The sequence below is a fragment of the Haemaphysalis longicornis genome, unplaced genomic scaffold (assembly GCF_048455015.1).
Source record: "Haemaphysalis longicornis isolate Haplotype H1 unplaced genomic scaffold, Haemaphysalis longicornis Haplotype H1 scaffold_1, whole genome shotgun sequence".
Lineage (NCBI taxonomy): Eukaryota > Metazoa > Arthropoda > Arachnida > Ixodida > Ixodidae > Haemaphysalis > Haemaphysalis longicornis.
This window is the reverse complement of record NW_027526203.1, coordinates 118,066,004-118,082,319: the sequence shown is the minus strand read 5'-3', so window position 1 is coordinate 118,082,319 and position 16,316 is coordinate 118,066,004. Positions and strand designations below refer to the sequence as shown.

The window sequence follows — 16,316 nt, the reverse complement described above, 5'->3', positions numbered from 1 at the left end:
TTCTAGCATGCGTGTTTCCCCTCCTCGCAGGCTTTAATTAACACTCGGAGCTCTCGTGTATGCGAGCGACGGCAACCCGAACCTCCGTGAGGACACGGGGACCTTATGGCGGTGGCGGTGATGTGACCACGCTGCATCGCATGCACCCCTGGGACATGATTAATTGGTCCCATTTCCGCCTGCGCTCTGATGCCAGTGTTGCTCCTCAGCACGCTTCATCCGCAGAGCCAATGGGTGGCGCACTGATAATTGCTTCTGGAAAGAATAACTTCAGTATGATAGCGAAGAGAAAAAGCGCAGCCAACCAAAGAAATTGAACAGAAACACCGCGAAAACATAGGCAACACATGAAGCTAAGTAATCCCCGTGTTGTCTGCAGTAATATATATATATATATATATATATATATAGAAAATAAGGGTTCGCAGTCCAGAAAACCTCGGAAAGCAAAGCGGAGGTTGTGGTGGGTCATAGGAAGAGATGAATTTTTGAATCAGAAAGAAAGTGGTGAAAAAATGCCCGCCGGGTGGGATCCGAACCCACGACCTCCAGAATACCAGTCTGGTGCGATAACCGCTACGCTACCGGCGGGGCTGTTCCCCCACCACTTTCTCGGGTATTTACGTTAAGGTATTTTTGTTTCCTGCACTTGAGGGTGGTAGCCAGCGCCACTCGGACTAGTCGGGATGAAGGGGACCTTCTTTTTAACCCCCCGGGCCGTGACTCGACTGTCTACGACATGTCGAGAGTGGTCGACCAGCGTTGAACCCTCTTAAGCTACCTTTGGCACCAAGACTGCCAGAACAGAGGCCCTCGCTAAGCATAAAGCGAATCAGATATGGGAAATGAGGTGCTCGGTGAAATAAGACAGAAAATAAGGGTTCGCAGTCCAGAAAACCTCGGAAAGCACAGGGGAGGTTGTGGTGGGTCATAGAAAGAGATGAAGAATTTTTTGAGTCAGAAAGAAAGTGGTGAAAAAATGCCCGCCGGGTGGGATCCGAACCCACGACCTGCAGAATACCAGTCTGGTGCGTGGGTTCGGGTTCGGATCCCACCCGGCGGGCATTTTTGCACCACTTTCTTTCTGACTCAAAAAATTCTTCATCTCTTTCTATGACCCACCACAACCTCCCCTTTGCTTTCCGAGGTTTTCTGGACTGCCAACCCACAGAACAGGGAGGATTTTAGAGAAGCAAAGGTCTAGCTTTGCCTGTAGTGCCAGAAAAAGCGTAGTGGCGGCGTCGTGAACTACCGAGTATGCCCGCTTGTTGGCGCTGTAAACACGGCTTTGTTAACATGGCGGATGCTTTTTGCACAGGCCGCTTGAGCTCCTTAATAACATGGCTGCCCTCGCACGGCGGCCGCCGGCTTGCTGCTCCACGGCCGGACTCGACTCTCCTCCTACCGCGCGCGAAAGGAGCGTCGAGTCCGGCCGTGGCTGCTCCTGCTGGTTCGTGGCTTGCACGCTGGCCGCGTGTTTACTTGCGTCGCGCTAGTGAAGTGATGTTACGCCAGGTGACCAGATGGCCTCGACTGGCACAGACCACAGTGAGCAGCAAGTGAGAACAAATCGTTTATTGACATCCGCAAGTTTACAGAGCGCAGGACATCATTTCATTTCGATCGCTGCAATTGTACGTCGCTTTCGTGACAACATTTTTGTTTGCCATAACAACTCGTTCACTTGCGCTAAGATTTCGAACGAAGGGCACAAATGAGGTATTGACGGTGACAACGGTTTCATTTGCACCGTCTTTCTAGCGGAGTGCATAACACTCACCTTCTGTTAGAAGAATCAAATATTCTGGCCTCGACAGCTGTCTTCCGATGCGGAATTTCCCACATTTGTCACTCCACAAGCACTCAATTCCCGTGCTTTGCCAGTCCTCTCAACAACTGATGGACGCAAAAGCACATAACAGCCATAACAGTCACGAAAACAGTGCTCCGCGCACATAGAAATGGTGGGCCGTTGCAGCGGTTTCAATTTGAATTGGCGGCTTTGTGGTTGCGAATTCAGAAACGAGGTGGTGCACCAGTCGGCTGTTCGTAAAAAGTTGTGTACATTTTTGCTCAACAGATGTTTTATGCGAAACTTGTTAATAATATTTTTAAACAACACATTGTAAGCGAACTGTGTTGGCTCTTTGAGTCACGGAATGAATGTTCTGTACTCTATACCAAAAGTAACCTTTCGCTTGCGCCGTCTGGTGGACTTGATGGTCGAAAAGTGCCCTGTAGGTTGGTCACGGGGGGCGTCGATTTTTACGCCGCCTATAGGGAAACCAGGGAAAGTCCAAGCTTGAGAGGCCTGGCCGCCAACCCTTATATATATATTGTGAGCACTTTCTGAGCCTCGCGTACTATTTACAGTGACCATCATGTACTTCATCTTCTTCCCCTCATAATCATCCGCATCAATACCCATCCCATCGTCTTCTTGTGAACATCATCGTCATTGTAGGCTAATTCGGATTCCGCGACGGGTGCCACATTTCTGAATAAACGTCCTGCTGCATCTATCTCTCAAGGCGCTATCAAGTGGTAGAGGTCGTCCTCGATCCTGCCCTCTACTCCTTCCGGTCGCACCCCTGGAGCTCCGTTCCGGTTGACGTGTACTTTCACGAGCCATGCGCGTGAAGCCAGGAGAAACTCCACTGGCGCTGTTGCTGCGCTTCCGGTGTTTGCTGTCACCAGCCTCCAGTGCGACCCACCGGTTTTCTCCGGGCTCGGCGGCAAGGACGTCTATGACTGGCTCGACAGCTACGTTCGGGTTAGTGCATTCAACTGATGGGACGATACGTCCAAGCTCCAGTACGCGTCTTTTATATAACGGAAGTGGCAAAAACATGGCTTTCTAACAATTAAGCAGGCATTGCTTACTACGCCAGCTTTGCACAGCAACTGTGTAAGGCTTTCAGCGCTCCACCTATGCCTGATACATCGAGGACGTCCTTGCCCTGTGTCGCCGCGTTGGTGAAAGCATACCAGATGCCGCCAAGGTACGCCATCTTCATAAGGGCATCTATCTCTTCATTTGCATTCAACACTCTTGCTGTTCAACATTTTACAAGCGTTAGCGATGTGGAGAAACTTGTCAACGCCGACGCAACGCAGGCGATGGGGCGCGCCGTAGAGGAGGGCTCAGGATAAATTTGGACCACCTGGGGATCTTTAACGTGCGCCGAAATCTAGCTCACACGGGCGTTTTTGCTTTTCGCCTCCATCAGAAAAGTGGCCGCCGCGCCCGGGAATCGACCCCGCGACCTCGTGCTCAGCAGCGCAACGCCTTAGCCACTGAGCCACCGCGGCAGGCTCAAGCGGAATATTATGCGTCCATCAAACAGTCCTTGGTCATCGTTCTGCGCAAGGTGGGATGCAAGATCCAACCGCAACCGACGACGGAAACGCTGCCCCAGGAATGGAGGGATGCAATAACGACCAAACCGCTCCCCAGGAACATGCAGCCGGGGAGAAGCGGCGAGAGACGCCCCGCGAGGGCCAGAACACTAACCCGGCAGCAGGAAGAGGAACCGATGATTCTATACGCGAACTCCTCGCTCCCGAAACATGAAACCAGAGCGACGGCGGTCGTCACCACCATCGACAGACTGGTCAGCAGCGCGTCGATCAGAACGACGAACCCGTCGGAAGCCGAAGAACTTGCCGTGGCCCTCGCCCTCGCCCCGCCGGGAGCGAAAACCATGGTCACGGACTCCAAGATGGCCTACGCAAGCTACCACAAGGGAAGGGTCTCTCCTGCCGCACTAGCGCTTCTGTCCAGACGCAGGCCACCGGGACAAGCCATAGAGCTCGTGTGGGTGCCGCCTCACTTGCAGGTGGAAGGCAACGAACTCGCCGACCACTGCGCCCGAGAACTGACAAACCGGACCCAGGACGCGCCGGGGCTACCGCGCCCCTTCACGAGCTGCAGAGACATTACCGAGCTATACAGGGAAGGCAGGTGTAGGTTCCCCGGACCTCAGCCGCACCTCAGCAGGAACTAACAAACGATCGTAAGCAGAGTACAGGCGGGGGCACCCTGGCACACGTCATAGCCGAGTGCACTCACCTCAAGAACCCCCACCACCCCTTCCCCCCAACTTCATCAACACCATTCCCCGAGAGCGATGGGAGACCTTGTTGTGCAGCCCCGACCTGACGACCCAGGTCGCGCTGGCAGTCGGGACCCAGGAGCTGCTGGATGCATATGGGACCCGCGAAGAAGGTTCCACCCCATTTGGTGCCGTCGTGCCCTAACCACGTAATGGGCTCGATAAAAGTTGATTCTTTATCTCTATCCTTGGTCACCTCCCTTTGTCTTAGTGCCTCTTCCGAGACGTATTCTACTAGAAATAATACCAAATACCGTTGCGGATGTCGGGCAGTCTGAATAATTTCAGGGGGAGCATGCAGCAAGTATCTTGTGATATTCAACGAGGACATCAATTGCGCTAAATTCTTTAGGTGAAAGAAATGATGCGATAGAATGCACAGGTGAATTAATTTGAATGGTTGATTAGAGCTGCAATTTTCTTACAAGCTGGTCAAAAATGTGGCGGGGCGTCACGAGGATTAAAAACCACGTATTTTGTGGTTGGCCGGTGGGGCCGTTCTGGGCGAATTGAAATTACTCACCCATATCAAAAGTTTATCACCCATCTGTAAAGCCATTTTCTTGCGTCAAGGAAATACCATACAGACCGTAGCACGCCTGCTCCGCCAATTCTCACCTATCGATTTCGACGCTTTTATGCTCAGTATTCATGCATATGTGGGGTCGACGGCGAAGGTCTTCCGGCCACTCCGACCTTTTACAAAGCATTCAGGGTGCTGCCAAGGGGGCTGAAATTGTGCATGGGCACCCATAGGAAAAGGTAACCCAATACAATCCACTGCGGTATCGCATGTGCCGCTGTTTTATCATGGGCAATTCTGGTTATCAAGGACAGGACTCCCAGCGTTGTGCAGTACCTATGGGTCTACAGTGAGGACAACAACAATGTAACAACAGACCTGTCTTTAATAAACGTTTGGAAAATTAATTTGGATGCGCCAGATTATGTATCTCCATTATGAAATTCTCAGCCGCAACATCCGGTGCTGACCACGGATGAGAAGTGCGCTTTCGTGTAGTTTTGCTTATGTAATTGTAGTCCTTCGTCTTTGGTTGCTAGTGGCGTTCCCAGGATTGTGCGCCTGTTCTTGCGTGGCATGTGAACGAAGACATGATGTCACGGGACAACGCCCCCCAGCAATATAACCCAAGAGAGGGGACGACAAAGAAGTGCACTGCGCGTACCTGGCTGCCGTGTCTGCCTTTTACATAATGTAAATAGATCGTCATCATTCTGTACAGTGGCTCGCCTCAGGATTGTCCTGCCGCCACATAACATTTTGGTTGATTGATTGATTGATTGTAGGGTTTAACGCGCCGACGCAACGCAGGCGATGAGGCGCGCTGTAGTGGAGGGCTCCGGATTAATTTTGACCACCTGGGGATCTTTATCGTGCGCCGAAATCTCGTACACACGGGCGTTTTTGCTTTTCGCCTCCATCAGAAAAGCGGCCGCCGCGGCCGGGAATCGAACCCGCGACCACATAACATTTTGGTGAGGTACGGGGTAAGTTCGTTTATATATGGTAGTGAGGCGATGTGTTTTCTCTTTGTTTTCGTCCGCCTTAAGCGTTGCGTTGTTATTTGGTATGTGCACAGCCCCGGGTTAGTTTCCTTTTCCATTTGATATTCGAATCGAAGCACCTTAGGGGCTCGGGCTATCAGCGCCTCCTGTAGTTACGGTGCTAAAACACCGGGGCACATGTTTTCGAACGTCTTGCACTAGAACGTACCGCGTACTAAAAGAAAAGTGTATAATGGGTAAAATCGGTTCAGTATGAACTAACACGATTTAAAGATTTGTGGAATGATCTCTGTCCGCATCAGCAATCGTCAAGCACAAGCAGAAGCAGACGAAGGGGGGTTTTAATTTGCGTTACACTCAACTACCCACCAGCTTGAGCAGCTTGACCAGCCTGATGGCGTCGGGTGGTCGATCGAAGCAAGAAAAGGCATAGTTAATTACCCCGTGCGGGGGCCTCGTTAATCACCGAGAACGAGCCCCCAGGGCGAGGGGCGGGCATTGCACTGCTCTCGTGTTGATACCTGCCATTACCCCAAACTGGGGCAGATGGGGCATGCAAATCGCTTAATTCCGGTTCGACGTAAGAGAGGACGCCACCGCCTCAGCAAGCGCGCGATTGGTCCTCCCACCGGCGCTTTTCCGGCGCCCAATTAGCGCACGCGGTGGGGCGATTGAGATAGAGTCTTTGAATACGCCTATGCACTGCATGCTTCGCCCATCGCCATGTTTCACGTTAGTGGAGAGGGCCCGTTCTTCTGTACCCTATTTTACTCAGAGCAGTACTAAACCTTACACGCATTATCTGCTCTCACACTTATTGCCTTTTGTCAGTTACAGTCATGTGCGCGCGTTTTCTTTGTCATCTCTTCTGCCCGGCCGACCACTGCATTTTTAGTAAGCTTTGTAACTACCACTTTCCCTTCAGACAAGGTATAACCGAAATCACAGCCATTTCTCAAATAATAAAGGAAATCATGCTGTTAGATTCGTTTGTTTATATTTTAATAAGTTCGCGTGACCACGCAGAAATATTCTACCCCGTGTTTCAAGCAGGGCGCACGTTTGCTCATAGTACCGCCCCCGGCAATCTTGTTTGATAGGGCAATGGTGCTATCTTTTTATGATTCACCTCGACAGTTCTTGTTTGATTGAAAATGCTCTCGATGTAATTTGACTTTTCTCGTAAAAAGAGCGCGCCAAGATAAACGCGCGCAGAGCAAATGCCGCGGCCACCCATTGTGTGACTTTCGACTGTGCAGCTCCCTTTGTTGACCGTTTGTTCGACGTTTCTACTTTTGTTCTATTTTATTTACGAGCAAAATTTCTCGCCAATAAACTTTACTTACCAAAAAAGCAGCTTACATAGTTCTTTGCTACGTGACAATGTTATGAGGCGTAAAAAAGGAATTATTATTGTAATTGGTATAATAATCGATATATCCTTTTATCTACACATCGCGGCATTCTGGGACAGAAGCGGCGCGCGACGGAATCCAATGAGGCACTGCTTTTGTGCGTCCTTACGAACTACATGCTTTCGCCCGATTTTCCAGCCTACAGATCTTTCGTACATTGCAGTTGATTTCCTGAGCCCTGCGAATGCCCAGTCCCGTCCATCAACCACCGTATCAAACCTTCGTTAGCCCACAGCTGGAATTCGCCGCTCCTATCCGCTTTCCTTGCCACAACTGCTTAATTAATATGCTGGACGCGATTCAGAATAGGGCAGTCCGTTTCATTTCATGCAATTATGACTACTATCAGAGCAGTATAACGCAAATAAAGCCCAGCCTTTCACTTAAACCCCTGAGTACTCCCCGCGACATTTCCCTTCTATGCTTATTTCAACTTCACCTTGATGGTCCTTCCATTACTTCACGTAGATTGGACAATCACTTCAGTTTCACGCGATTGTATGGGTCAAGTGATGCCTTTAACTCCTCGGCCTTTCCTCGGTGGTCGTTCCGACAGCATCACATCCTTCTGTTTCAGACCACACATTCCGTCTACTCTTGCATACTCCCTTTTCGCAACAATATTTTACCACTGTTTTCTTCGTTCTTTTCCACCTTTGTCCATATCCCTCTCATGTATTTTTGTTTTTTTTTTCTCTGATTGAAGACACGAGGAACATGCCGTTTTTGTACCTCAGCACGTATTTTGTTGTTTTCATTGCCTTCTTTTATTTCCGTGCCGCAATTTGTGCGCGATTAACTGTCCTATACTGAAAATGTTTTTGTACGTACGCGACTAGGTCCATCGTTTTTAAAGTGAAGCTTTCTACCTCTACCCCACAAGGGTTCTGTCGCAGCCCTTGGTGTCAACAGGAAACCCCCGCGAACAAATAGAAGAGGTTACTGGCACTACAAGGAATCGATACTGGAACGAATAGGGAAAGGGAGCGAGAGCCCGCTCTCTTACCGATTGAGCTACGAGCCCAGGCGGAGACGGGAGAGACAGACGGGCCACTCACCGAGCACATCTACGGGATTTCCCCTGGCGTCCTCACTCAACGCTGCGTGTTAGCGTCCCGCAACCTCTCGCGAGCTGTGCGCTCCACCCACGGCACATGTAGCGGCCGTGTGCGCACCTTGCACATGCGCTAGGAGTTTGCAAAAACTAAAGAAAGCTCACATCGATGCATGGTATCTCACTTCTCCCCCGTATCTGCCGCCGATCTGATCGCTTCCGGCAGCGGCAGAGGTGGAGGAAAAGTGAGATCGTCTAACACTGGGTTTGAGCTTCCTTTTTTTTATGAAAAAAAAAAAAAGAGTGTCCACTCATGTGGTTCCCCAGTACAACTCAACCAACCACCATTCCTGGACCATGCAATGATTTAACCTTAGCAAAAGAATATCTCTTTGAAGTAACAAAGGGTGCGGTTAAGGGCATTTCACTTGTCTCTGGTTGCACTTTTTGTTAGGCCGCCTGTGGGAATTCAAGTGACGTCGCATGAGTAATCGTTCTTGCTGTCGTTTACAGCTGCGCTTTCCAACCACCTTCACAGTGTGGATTGGCGCGCATTATTTGTTGTGCTTTTCTCTTGTGCGCGCTTCAAACCATAGGAAATGCTTTGTGCCCGTCGCGTCCGCATATTTGGCTATCTGTGGCTGTTGTTTCCTTTAACTTATACCCTTATTGTGTTTGGTATAGTTTGTCATTCTTGCGCGTAGATTCCGCGTGCGCACTATAGTGCTGACTTTCGCTTTAAAAACAACAGTCTTCCTTGGGCTACTTAAACGTAAAAATTTTGGCCTCTTTGTATGTCTGTTACTCGATTCAGTCACTCTGCCAAAAGTTTAAATGAAGTCTTGAATGAGAAGTTTATATAGGCAAAGCATTCCTTAACTACTAAATCTGGTAGCAATATTCCTACTTGTCAAGATTATTCAGCCAAAGGAAAAAATGATGCATATTTAATGCTGAAAATCAATAAATATGTGACATTTGTACTGTTCTTTCAATTAAAAATTTATGGCTGCCTGATTTTTGCGACAGCAAATAAATATACGTCTTGTAGAAAGTGTTTTGGCGTAGCAATACACAAAGTGCTCGCGGAGCCCCCTCGTGGCACTGTTCCAAGTTCAAAACCAACAAAAGGTTCTAGTATATGGCGTGCGAGCAGTGCAGCGCGGCAAAATTAAATTGAGTTGAGTAAATCTGCAGTGTAATTATCGTGGGAGGAGGGAGGTAGGAGAGAAAGAGCGCGAGAGGCGGACCGGAAAGAGAAGGGAGGTATTTACGTGACAGGGGCGGCAGAAGACTACCGTTACAGTGTATGATAATATATAGTGTGTCTTGCGGGGGAAAAACCAATTGAAAGCGCGGGTCTCTTTTTCGATGAAAAAATTGTATCGAGCAGCAGGCGTCCCCGAAGAACCCCTGTTGCAGCCAGCACCACCTATAAGTTTTCAATCAAACTAAACCGTTATTTGACGGGTTTTATAAAACGTTATATCGTGAAATAAAGAAATAAGACTATTTAGGGCAACAAATAAGGAATAATGTAGCAAACGAAACTTCTGAAACCAACTGGAAAGCAGCTGCCGCCAGGCGTGCTGCTTACAACAGGAGTTCCTCAGCAGAAATTTTCACAGCAAAAGGAACCCCCCCCCCCCCCCAATCGGCCCCGAACGACACACCTCTCTCTTCTAGTGCACTGTACTATAGTCTTTCGACGACATTTGCAGCAAAGTGAACAAATAGACAGTCGTTTTTTTTTGTTATTGTCTTCCTACTTAAATATGGCGAACCTCGTCGCCAATAGTTGCTCCGCCCCGTTTTATTACTGGCAAGTGTGTGGTGTATCTTCTGTAACACCTCACTTTAAAAACCCCCCTTACTCAATGCCCTGCAATAGGGCCTGTAAGCTATTTTAAATAAATTAATAATTAAATAGCTAACACAAACACGTGGACACCCGTGTAGGCGTGCCGGCACCAACATAGAAATCATCGGCCCTCGACGAGTACGGGTGCTCGATACGCGCGACGAGAATCACGGTGCTCCAGAAGTCGTTCAGTCTCTAAACTACCCTGACATGAGCCCGGCTAATCGTGCATGCCCGGTGATTTTCGGTGGGCGACCAGAGAACACGGTGTTTAGTGGGCGCGCGCCGGACTATGCGTGCACAGTGCGGCGACTGGGGGGTGAGTGGTGGGAACGGGACGTATGACTATAATGAGCCGCGATTTGATCGAACCCTTTCGACGCGTGATCTACCCGCCGCACCACGCGGAACGGTGACGGAGCGGCCGCTCCTCGGGCGTGCGCTATGTGGGCCGTCCGTCCTCTCCGGGCGTATCGTGTTGATTTGGATCGCACGCGGCCCAAAACTTCACCCTCCTAGGTGGCAAGGCCTGCTCGTACTCCCTTAGCACGGAGTCCTTCCCACGAGCCACTTCCCAGCTCACCGTGAGACGGGCCACGCTCGATTCAGTGGCGCCTGCACAGAAGGGCGGACTTGAGTGGTCAGAGTTTTAATGCACGCACACGTTCTGCGTGTCCTGTAAATCGCAGTAGCTCTGGCAGGGCACGACAGGGGCGAGCCAGGGCAACCCTTTGTGCCTCTCTCAACGCGTCATTACCCGCAAGGGCGCTATCTGCATACGCATCCCAAAAGAGCAGCCATTTTGCCGGCATCTACGACGGTGGTTTGGAAGGACAGGGGATCGCTGGTTTGGTGGGCGTGCCGTGTCATGTAGGGGGCAGTAGCGGTATGCCATAATACAAGATGCCTGCGATGTTTAGCTTGCCGGAAGCGTGTTATTAACGGCTGCATATATTCACTAGGCTGACCGATACACATGCTTAATAGGCCCTCCTCTTTTCTCCCCTGTAATATTGCTTTCCTCTTTTTTTGTTTTGTTTTAAGGTACGAGAGACGCTTATAGACCCTGTTGCTCTCTCGGTTTACGAATAAAATGCAGTTTGCATGGCAATAGCCAATCGCATAAGATCTTTATTCTCCCCCTTAAAATGTGGAGGGAAGAAAAGGGGATAGGCTGCACAGTTGCAGCTTAAGCAAGCGCGAAACCTCCCCTTATTGTGCTCAGCGCAGAACAAATATATACAGTATTCCAACGCAGTAACCTCAGTACACGGTGTTTCTAAATACCGATAATGTGTCCACTCTGGATTCTTTCGATTGATTCATACTTGTGTGCGTCCATGGCTTGCTCCTTCGAGTGTTTTCCTGGTTACAATTGTAGCGCCGTAAACTCTGAATATTCAGAAATCAGTATTCAGGGTTGGTGGTCCCCCAAAATAACTTACGCCACGTGATGTCACCCGCCTTTTTCAAGGCATGCACAAGGCCCTTAATGTTTTCCCCCGAGCACTTCCAGCCCCCTTAGCACCTGGGAAACAGGTGCCAGTCATATTAATTAGCACCGATTGTATTTGAAAGCGACACTTTACAGTTGTGCAAATTAACCAAACGTTAGAACTAGAAAATAAACCATTATGAGAGAAGTGGATGCAAACATCAAAAAGTTTAACTTTGCACATTGGCATTCTGCAAAAAAATAAAAGTTCGACATTAGGCAATCAATACCCATCGTGCCGATAACGTCTGTCTATGCGACACTAAAATGTCGAGAAATAACCTCTAAGAACTGTTGCGCCTGTTTATCTTTGTATTACTTGCACTGACAGTCATTGTTCGAAACTTTGACGGGCGATCACTTTCGGAAAAGGTGGCTTCCTTTTCTCCATTTTAAACCCGCTGGTGCAAAATATTGCAACGGATTGACGTATTACAATCCAGTGGAAACTATACTCTATGACTAGCTACGGCTCTCGCGACGACGTATTCTTATTAATAATAAAAAGTACAAATGATGGGGACATCACGTACAAATATTGCGTCGATGGCCTTGTTACTTGTGGTCAGCACTTATGTTACTAGACACGACATCTTAGGCAAATCCTGGGTGCGAAAATTTGACGACTGCAGCCGAGTGCAGTCATATCGCTTGTTTTTCCCTGTGGTTCGGCGAGCAACTGGGAAGGTTGTCGTTAGCGGCTGGCGTGACCAAGGGTGTGGAGCGTTCCCTCTTGCTGGTGCCGAACAGCCGAAGCGGAATCAGTCACGGACGTGTGCCTTGCTCCACGGCGGTGCGTAGACGTACTCTGCACTCTGAGGCAATCCCGTAGTTCAGCATTACCACCGTGCATTTTTATTACCGTCCTACATCGTCAACAAAGCAGTGTATACCGTTTCACGCAAAAGTGGGATCTGTGCTGTGGCACATCCAGGCAATGCAGAATGTCATGCTAGCATTGTGTGATGTCACGCATGGTTTCGTCCGTCAAGTGGATTGTGGTGAAGCTGGGCCACAGAATTGTCTCGGAGTGTACTCTGGACTGATACTGACGGTGTCGTCACGACGGTGCCACCACTCCTTCGCGCTGGCCAGGCATAAAACATACCTAAGTTGTATTGGTTGAGCTTCTGGGGGCCTTTAAAATGTCTCCCAAGGTTGCACCTGAGAGTCGTTAAAGGGACCCTGGAGATATTTTTAAACATTGTGAGGTTGCTTATACCGATTTAGGTCTGGAGTCCATAGGCCACGTTTTGACCACTGTGGGTGCGCGAATTTAAGTATCTCTTTGTTTATGTAAGTAGGATTAAGTAAGTAGGATGTTTAAGAATTGAAGTAGGAGAAAAATCTCTTTGTTCGTCGTTCTTGCAGATTTCGTGACGTTTGCTGTGAAGCACAACGTTATTGTAGGATTGACTGGACTGCGCCAACTGCTAAGCCTGCCGAAAAGCCGGCCCAAGGGTCGTAACAAATTGATCGCCAAGTGGAATTATTTGCGCCTTGAAGACTGTGCTGGACTTTGTCGTTCGTAGAGCCCACTTGTTTATTTATTTATTTATTTATTTATTTATTTATTTATTTATTTATTTATTTATTTATTTATTTATTTATTTATTTATTTATTTATTTATTTATTTATTTATTTATTTATTTATTTATTTCATTATTTATTTATTTATTTATTTATTTATTTAGTTAGTTAGTTAGTTAGTTAGTTAGTTATTACTCCATACCACACTTCTTCCCAAAAAACCGGCAGGGGATATGGCAGATATGCAAGTGCGTGGACAATAACACCTCAAGTGTAGCAAGAAATAGAACAACGCTAAGCAATACGGGTAGAATATGGTTCACTTAACGCGTTCTATTAGACACTGTCCAAGGGTAAACAGGACGCATAAATGTATTAGTCCTTGCAAAAAACGGGGTAAGTAAGTTAGAATGGAAGTGGCGTGTTGTCTGGTTGGATGAAAACATACATACGGGAATGGGTCTATCGACAGTTTGCGGTTCAGTAACAAGTGAAGAAAATCAAGTCGTGGATTGAGCCTGCGTGTTTGAAGCGTTTGGGCGCTATTAGACGTTAGCTCTCATGGCGCGGCGGTCGGCGAATATTTCGAGTAGATAAGTCGAATTGCCTTCCTTCATATTGGTTCAAGCTTTTTTAATGTATGCTTTTGTGTGGGGGTCCAATACCATACTAGAGTGTTCGAGTTTAGGCCTAACAAACAAAAACAACACATGCGTTTAACATGTGCAGCAGAAATACGGAATTTACGACCCAATAGTACAAGCTTGTGAAACGCGGCTGAGTATGTTTTTTATGTGCAGGTTCCAGGAGAAGATATTAGTAATAGTTAATCCTAGGTATTTGTGGCTAGTTACCACTTCTAAAAGATCAGTGTCTAGTTTGTACGCATATTTCAGGAGACGCTCCTTGCGCGTCAGCTGCATGTAGACGCAATTGTCTGTATTTAAAAAATGTTAGCAAAGTTATGCTCAAGTTCGGTTAAGTTCAGGGCAAGTCGGTCGGTCAAGTTCAGCGCGGTTAATTTCTCAAAATACAACACAGTCGTCAGCAAGCAGTGTTATCTGCGCGCCAGAATAATTACAACAATGATGTGATTTATTCACACAATGATCCGCGATCCAATTTGCCGAAACCAAATTCAAAGTTCAATTCAATTCAATGCAGTTGTTTATTAGTTTAGTTATATTACTTTGGGACCCTATCGAAAGCCTTGCTAAAATATAAAACATCCAGTCTATTTGACCGCTGCTATCAAAGCTTGAGGGACAAGCGTGAAGACCGCAATTGCGTAACTGTAGAATATACCCCTCTAAAGGTGTGTTGCGTATCGTATAATCTTGAGTGTTCGCTTAATAATTCCAAGGGTTGGTTAGCTTTACGTATTCAATTATTTTGGAGCAAGATGATGTTATAGAAATTAGAGGATGATTTTGAGGCGACACGGGTCACCTTTTTTTTAAATGCAGGAGTGGCTCGCGCGGCCTTCCAGCCCGGTGGTTGTTCGGATTACAACAAAGGGGAACGAAAACTAACCACAAAAGATTTTGCATTGTGTTCAGCGGATAAACACGCAGAAACCCATTGGTACACCATCGGGACCACAAGATGCTTTGGTTTTAAAATTGAACAGCATAGGCAACACACCAGGATAAGGTATAAAAAAAGCTGTCCCATGGATGAAACACTTAATTCTCTTGGTCACAAGAACCAGTACAAGAAAAAAAAAATTGGCGCAGCTTGCAGTAGTGGTGCAAGCTTGCACCACTAGTGCGAGTTGCGCCAATTGCAAGCTGCCAAGTGCGCCAAGTGCGCCAAGTGCAAGCTGCGCCACGATCACGGCCTAGACCGTGATCCTGTAGTATCAAGCAGAGTATTGACATAGAATTTCGAATAGTGATGGAGGTGCAGCAGTATTTATTTCGCATCATATCTCGTACACACGCAGACATAATCTGTCGTTTACCTTTGTGAATGGGTCTGGACTGAAGCAGATCGAGCATGCCTTCCACATGGTAAATATTTCGTCATTGGCTGCGTTTATTGTTCCCCGTCATATTCCTTCACTGAATTTCTGCTCAACGTTGATACAGTTGTAAGCCAGCTATCACTTAAAAATAACGACGTTCTGCTATCAGGTGACATAAGCATTAACTTACTGTACAGCGAATCTAACTTGTATGTTACTTACATAAACTGCTTTACTGTATTTGGATTTGAATGTCCGATACATGCACCTACAAGATGCACACGCAATAGTCCACGCACGTGACCGTGCAGTATTTAACATATCACCCCAACCCTGTTCAGCTGCTCTTTAAACAGATATCACCGATGGTGGTGGTGGTGTGTGAGATCAGGCGGCGTTAGCCTGGCTGGATATACCGGCAATTGCTCCACCCAACCTCCTCCAATTAGTCTATGTTAGGGCCTTTCACCACGAGTTTGCCAGTTTCGTCTCCTGAAGAAAGCTTAGTAGAGGGCGGGACAGGTCTCTGCGCAGCATCCAATGTCCCCTTGGGAAGACGATGTGGTTCAGGGTGTTGTGTGGGGCTGCCAACTTTTGAATCGCTGAGAGCATTGCAGTCGGTTTAACATCATGCTCTGGGCAACAGATTACATAGTGGTGTACATTACATAGTAGTGTACATATGTACAGTGGTGTACATATCACCGATCATTTGCCTGTTTTGCTCATTTTTGATGCTGACGCAACGAAAAACGAAGCTGTCACTTTACCTCTGTATTTTATGCAGATCGATTTAACGAAGCTATCGTAGGGACCGACTGGTCTATCATTAATTCAATGGATGATGCAGAGGAAGCACTGCAACGCTTTTCTTGTGATTTCTAAAAGCCGTATCATATGTAAAAAAGGTTCAGTTAACCGAAAAATTAATGGGCGATTAAAGGGCTGTAATAAAGCATACGAAAAAATATAATTTGTACTAGAAAACGAACAGACTTAAATTACAATCTAGCTAAGTGGTACAACAAATACTGCGGCCTCTTGAACAATCTCTAAAAGACGGCCAAAAAAGTGCGCTATGTAAATTAATTTGTTAAATGCAAAAAACGACCCCCAAAAAACCAATCGTTTGGATGGTTTCGAGGAGGCAAGTGGTCTCACGAGAAAGGCATCGGCGGGATGGTGGATGACACACAAGTGTGTCGAACTCAAGATGCGTGCTCCAAGCGGCATGCAGAGCCAGACGGAGGGCAGGAGGACAATACAGGGGTGCTCAGGGGCATGGTCCGACCAAGAAAAAGCAATCAGGTAAAGAGGGGCATTGCCGCTCAGGCCAGCGTGGTCAAAAGCTC

At 47.7% G+C, this 16,316-nt stretch overlaps 1 non-coding gene across 1 annotated transcript; it reads right to left on the bottom strand.

The window, feature by feature from the left end:
• Positions 1–518: 518 nt before the first annotated feature.
• Trnat-ggu (transfer RNA threonine (anticodon GGU)) lies at positions 519–591 on the bottom strand. The gene has a single exon. It is a non-coding gene; the product is annotated as a tRNA-Thr (tRNA).
• Positions 592–16,316: the final 15,725 nt, after the last annotated feature.